Source organism: Hyperoodon ampullatus (genome assembly GCF_949752795.1).
Source record: "Hyperoodon ampullatus genome assembly, chromosome: 2".
NCBI classification, from domain to species: domain Eukaryota; kingdom Metazoa; phylum Chordata; class Mammalia; order Artiodactyla; family Ziphiidae; genus Hyperoodon; species Hyperoodon ampullatus.
In genome coordinates, this window is record NC_136915.1 from 15,317,427 (window position 1) to 15,323,959 (window position 6,533).

Sequence of the window (6,533 nt, forward strand, 5' to 3'; positions counted from 1 at the left end):
ATCTCTCTGTCTCTGTCTCTCTCTCTCTCCTTCCCTCTCTCCCTTCCTCCCCTCCTCTCGTCTATCCTTTTAGTTTCCTCTCCCTCTCTCTCTTTCTCCATCTCCCTCCCTCCTCCTCTCCCCTCCCCCCTCCACAACTCACCCTCACTCTCAAGCTCGGCTCCACGTCCCCTCTCTCTATTTTCTGGACCTACCGGGTCCTCCTCTGCTCAGGCTGGCCCCTGCCTGGTGCGCCCTCCGAGCCCCCCTCTCTGGGCCGACGGCTGCACACCCCTCAGGTCTTGGCCTGATGTCACCTTCTCAGGGCACCTTCCTCCCCGTCCCAAGGCGAGGCGTCTACTCTGGGTGCCCCTGCAGCACCTGGAGCCTACCCCTCACACAGTGTCACATGGAGTCCTGGGTCCCCCACTGGAACATGAGTGCCTGGGAGCAGGGACTGATGCCTGGGGTGGTGTCTCCTCGGGGCCACACAGTGCCTGACCCTCGTGGTGTTCTGTAGGCATTTGTGGAGTGAATAAATGAATGAGGGAGTGAGAGAAGGGGTGCACGAGTGAATGCACCTCACTCACAGACCCGAACTGCTCAGCCTGACCATCACCGTCCACACTTCCCGACCTGCCCCTGCTTCTCTGGCTTCTGACCTCACAGCCCATTATAGTTCTGTTTCTTTCACTCATTCATTCAACCAGAATTTGTTGGGCACCTACTCTGTACCAGGCACTTACTTAGATGCTTGAGATACATCCGTTAACAGAACAGACAAAACTCCCTGCCCTTGTGCAATGTATAGTCTATTGGGGAAGAAACACAATAAACAAGACAAAGAAGTAAAATATATAGTGTGTTAGTGGCCAGTGTTAAGGAAAAAAATTTAAACAGGAAGACAAAATACATGAGAGAACAAGACATGTGACTATCAGGAAGGACATTTCAAGAAGAGGGAACAGGGACTTACCTGGCAGTCCGGTGGTTAAGACTCTGCACTTCCAATGCAGGGGGCCCAGGTTCAATCCCTGGTCAGGGAACTAGATCCCGCGTGCTGCACGGCGTGGCCAAAAATATAAAATTAAAATAAAATTAAAAATAAAAATAAAGAGGGAGCGGCCAGTGCAAAGGTCCTGAGGCAGAAACATGACATGTTTGGGGGATGTTGAGGAGGGCACTGTGGCTGCAGAGGAGTGTAGGAGGGAGGTGGCGGGGAGCCCTGTGGGTCTGACACACGCCCACATAAGGACTCTGGCTCTTCCTCTGAGGGTGCTGGGGAGCCATGGGGTACTGAGCAGAGGAAGGCGATGAACTGACTTAGGTTTTTAGAGAACCATTTGGGGCACTATGGGGACGAAGGCAGAAGCCATTAGGAGGCTGTTGCTGGAACGTAGGTTTAAACCAGGATAGATTTTGAAGGTAGAGCCAACCGTTTTGCTGACAGATAGGATGTAGGATGAGAGATAAAGAGAAGTCAGGATGATGCAGAGGGTTCTGGTCTGAGTGATGGAGATGCTGCCATTTTTTTTCTTCAGAAAGTGAGATTTAGAGAAAGATATCCTACTCTTTCTATGAAATTTCCCAAGTAAAACTGTTAACTGGTGAAACTGGAACAGATATTTGCTTTTTCTTTCTTAAAACAATGGAATTTCGTCTTCGGGATTTTCTCTTTCCAAGTTAAGAGTTATATAAAGTATACCTGAGGTAAGTAAACTGTTGGAGACGAGGAAGCACTAGAGACTTGTGCTTGGCTGGGAGGCTCAGTCCCAGCTTGCTGGCTCCCCTCTGTCACCCTCTCCATTCCCCCTGCAGCCCCTGCCACTGGGGAAAGCAGCACCTTTCTCCTGGCCCGGCCCCAGATCACAGCCATCTCCCACCAGGTCCACTCCAGCTCTGCGTAAGGCCCCGGGCATCTCACTGCTCAGCCAACAATGCCTTGAGCAATGAAAGCATTGGAGATGAGACCACAGGGGAGAAAAAGGCTGCACAGAGAACAGTTCCTGCCCTCCCCCGCAGGCGGTAGCAGACCAGAAAGGCAGCAGCCATGTCACAAGTGCTGGACCAACAGAGCTTAAGCTCAAGCAGCTATGGGAGCACAAAGGAAGCCCTCTGCCTAAGGCAGGGAAGTCTTCCCAGGGGAGGAGGCATTTGAACTGGGCCTTAGGGGACAAATGTAAGTCCACTGGGGAAAAGACAGAAGGGCCTGAGTAAAGGTGTGAAACCAAGCAGTGTGTTTGGGGACTAGCTGGGGGCTGCTGGAGATGAAGCTGGAGAGGCGAGCAGGGTCCAGATTTTGAAGGATCTGATTGGCACACGAAGCGGGTGGGGCACGATCGTGTAGGCACTGGGGAGCCACAGAAGGTTTCTGAGCAGGGAAGACCTGTGACTGTGATTGGAATAAGGGGACGTCAATCAGCTGGCCAGAGTGTGGATTCGGGCAGGATGACAGGGGCCTTGGAGAGGAAAGCTGGAGAGGTGCTCTAGGAGAGATGGTTACGGGTCAGAGAGTAAGGAGAGGACCAAAGGAGAGGTCCGGGTCGGTGGTCACAGTCAGGTCCTAAGAGCAACTGAGAACGTCTAGACCAAAAAAAGAAATGATCCGAGGAGAGCACAATAGCTGAACCCCACCCCAATCACCCCTTGAACCCAAATCCTAGCTCCCTCACTTATGAGCTGGTGACCCTGGGCAAGTTAATCAGCATCTCTGAGCTTCAGTTTCCTCTTCCCTAGGGCAAGGACGCATTGGGTTGCAAGGGGCAGAAAATCCAAGTCAAACTGTCTTGAGCAATAGTGGACGTTAATGGACTCGTGAATTGGGAGATTTCAGAGGTGGGGCTGAAAGGTTTCCAAGGACCCAGTTTTTCCATCCTTCCACTTTGCCTCTAAGGCTGACTTGCCTTGTGGTCCTGCAGGAGCTGCCCCCAGCTCCTCAGTCAACAGCCTTGCTGGTTCCTCAGAAAGAAGCTATCCCAGCAAGCATCCTGAAAGTCGCTCTGATTGGACCAACCCAGGTCATGTGCCCACCCCTGAGCCAATCACTGCAGCCAAAGGAAGGGTGTGTGTGGATTGGCTTGGCCTGGGTCACCTGCTCCATCCCCTGCAGCCAGGACACGGGAGGCAGCTTCCCTATAACCACGTAGATTTCCCTCGGGAAACCAGGGGCTGCCAGGGAGGGAGGGAGGAAGGGGATGCTGGGAGGTATCAGCACGTGGCCACCGAGGGTCACAGGTACCCATCAGGCAGGGTCATCATGGGGATTAGAGATAATGTGTATGAAGCACATGGCACACAGTAGGTGCTCCTTCAAAGGCAATATGCTTTTTGTTGTTACATATAAAAGACCTTCATGAGAAAGAGGAATGAGATTTAATTTGTGGTCCCCAAAAGTAAAACTAGTGGCCACAGATGTTTCAGAATCCCGGGGAGTTAGGTTTTGATTTGATCTAAGAAGAATTTTATCAACATAGTAACTGGCATTGTACTCAGTGAGCCTCCTGTCACTGGAGGGGAACAAGAAGGGATTAAGCTCTCCGCTCGCGGTGGCTATAGAAGGCGGTGCGGAGCAGATGCCTCTGAGGTCAGTGGGATTCCAGGATTCTTTCTCTAATGGTGGTCTGTGAGGCAGAACCAGCAAAATGAGGTCATTATCTCTTAAAAAAAAATGTTTAAACCAAGGCATCAGAAGCTTGCAAGAAAAGAGAATTAAGAGCTTAAAACTCCCTGAGCCTCTGACAAGCTGGTCCCAAGGGCGGGGGTGGGACGGAACACAGGCACATTCAGGAACAGACTGCACAGAGCTGCTGCCCAGAAACTCAGGGCTGGATGGGGTCTCAGCCGAGGCTCTGGGCTCCCCTGCGAGGCAAGCGGAGGCTACAGAAAAGGGATGGTCACACCAATAGTCCGTCCTTGGGGGCTTGTCCCAGCAAGTCTCCAGCCCACCAGGCCAACACCCAAGACTGTGGGAAGAGGATGGAGCCAGAGAGGAGGGGGTCACAGAGGTCAGGGACATCCAGGGACAGCACCTCAGGCAACCCCAGGAGCTGGGCAAGCCAGCCTGCGCAGGGGACGCCGACAGTGGCCACCAGGGAAGACAAGGTCCAGATACCTAGGTCAGGGTCCCCCCCATGTAACCCCAGCTGTCCTTCCACGCTCGGTTCTACAACACAGCCACCCTCAGCCGCCTGTTCCTGGGGCCTCCCTCCACTCTGCCTTTGCTCTGCTGCCTGTCCCACCCACCCCGCCCCTCCCCCAACACTCATACTTCCTGCCTTCCCAAACTTCTCTGTCCTTCAAGGCTCTTTTCAAATGCCAGCTTCCCCCAAAGTCTTCCCTGGTCACTGCATCCACCAGCCATCTCTCTAAAATCTGAAGCCCCCACAGCACACCACAGTGCCCTGGCGGGGACACTGCATCCCCTCCACCCAACCGTGATTGCTATTCCCCTGCACCAGCTTTCCAGGCAGGGCTGTCTGGGTCTCACTCCACAGAGGGCCGTGGTTCCGGGGGTGAGCTGTGTGGGGCTGAGGACGCTTCATAACACTTTTGAGTCTCTTTTTTTCCCCATCTGTAAGATAAGGACCCTAACAGCACTCAACGCATAGAGTTTGGTGAGGAATAAATGGATAAAATTACAGTACAGTTCTTAGGGAGGGCAATAAATGTTAGCTGTTGTCCTCATTAGTTGTAAGTACAAATATATTTGTTGCGGCCTTCCAGTACCCCAGGCCACGAAGGATGAACTGAATGAACGATGTGATGGTTTGGGGAAGGGGCGGTGGACGGTGGAGGAGATGGTGGAGGAAGCCAACAGTGACGTAGCGGTTCATCAGTATCCACGGAGCACCTGCTCTGTGCCAGGCTCCAGAAAGAGGCTTAGGCCGTTGCCCCAAATCCCAGATGGTTCAAGCCAAGATCCTGCCACCTACCACCTTTTTTTTTTTTTTTTTGCGGTACGCGGGCCTCTCACTGTTGTGGCCTCTCCCGTTGCGGAGCACAGGCTCCGGACGCGCAGGCTCAGCGGCCATGGCTCACGGGCCCAGCCGCTCCGCGGCATGTGGGATCTTCCCGGACCGGGGCAGGAACCCGTGTCCCCTGCATCGGCAGGCGGACTCTCAACCACTGCGCCACCAGGGAAGCCCCCACCCACCACCTTGAAGCATGAAAGAGGTAAACTCAGGACAAGGGCTCAGTCCTGCCCTCCCAGCGGCAAATAAGCTTAGGGAAGTTGTTCCTGCCAGGGTTGGCGCTGGCCAAGCTCTCAGTCACTCCCAGGGGATTTCTGAGAAGGCCATCACCGCAGCTATGGATTCTTCAGGGCCCCCATCTCCCTGCCAGAGTGCACTGAGGCTCTGACACTCCCTCTCCCAACTTGGAGCTGGGTGCACCTGAGCCGGTCACTCAACCTCTCTGGGCAGGCAGCAGTTTGGAGGCCTCAGGATGGAAGTTGTGGCTCCCTGGTGAGCTGTCAGAGGCCAGGTCTGACCCCTGAACATGGGAGACAGGGCCCCTCCTGCAGCTAAGGCCCTCCATCGGCGGTGGTTGGCATGCACACGGCCACACCCAGCAGAGCAGCCTCTCCCGGGTTTGGCAGTGCCATGGTACCCAGTGGCTCTGGAGCACGTGAGAGGCTCAAGCACCCCATAACAACACCCAGAATTTACTGAGTGAGGGCCAGTTTCCAACAGAGGCTAGTGCCATGGACTAGAAGATATACCACGGACATCAGGGTGTAAAAAGGAAACACAGTCTTATTTTGCCCCTGATGGTTCCAGGGACATGTGAATTTGCAACGGTTGGCATTTACTGAGTACCTAATATACGCACTTTGCACCCCTTATCTCTGATCCTTCAATGTTCCCATTTTAGGAACGGGGAGGTGTAGGCTCAGGGGCAGTAAATAATTGGCCCAAGGTACACAGCTCGGAAGTGGCAATGCTGGGATTGAAACCGAGGTCTCCAATTCCACATCTTCTTAGGGGACCCCCGGAAAACAAGAAGGAAACTCATTCGTTTCACCCAAGCGAGGTTTATTCCCGAGCATTTATGGGCTCAGCCGTACTCAGAGACAACAGAGAAGCCGGGGATTCGTGTTCTGGGGGAATCTCGGGGATGAGACGCGGACACACGGGCAGCTTGTGAATGAGGCAGGGCCGCATTATTTGAGCTCACATCCTCCAACCCCAGCCCAGCCCTCCAGCAGGCGTCCCTTCACCGTGAACCTGCAGGTACCCACAGTGACCACCAGATGGCGCCTGTAGGCTGGCAAACTGGACTCCGTCCTTGGAGACCAATAGGTCAGCTTGGGTTGTTTTTCTAGAACGGGGTGGCATTGCCTGGCAAGCTAAAGGAACGAAGGACAAATGTTTCTAGGCATCCATCGCTAGGTGGGTAAAAATGGCCAGGACACAGAGAACCTCGGAGGAATGCCAAATCAGATACCAGGGCATGCTGGTAATCGTTGGGGGTGGCTTCCTTGCATCCATCTGGAGTTGAACAAGCAAGCCCCTGGCCTCCACCTCCCAACGCTGAGGCCCTCATCCCAATGGGCA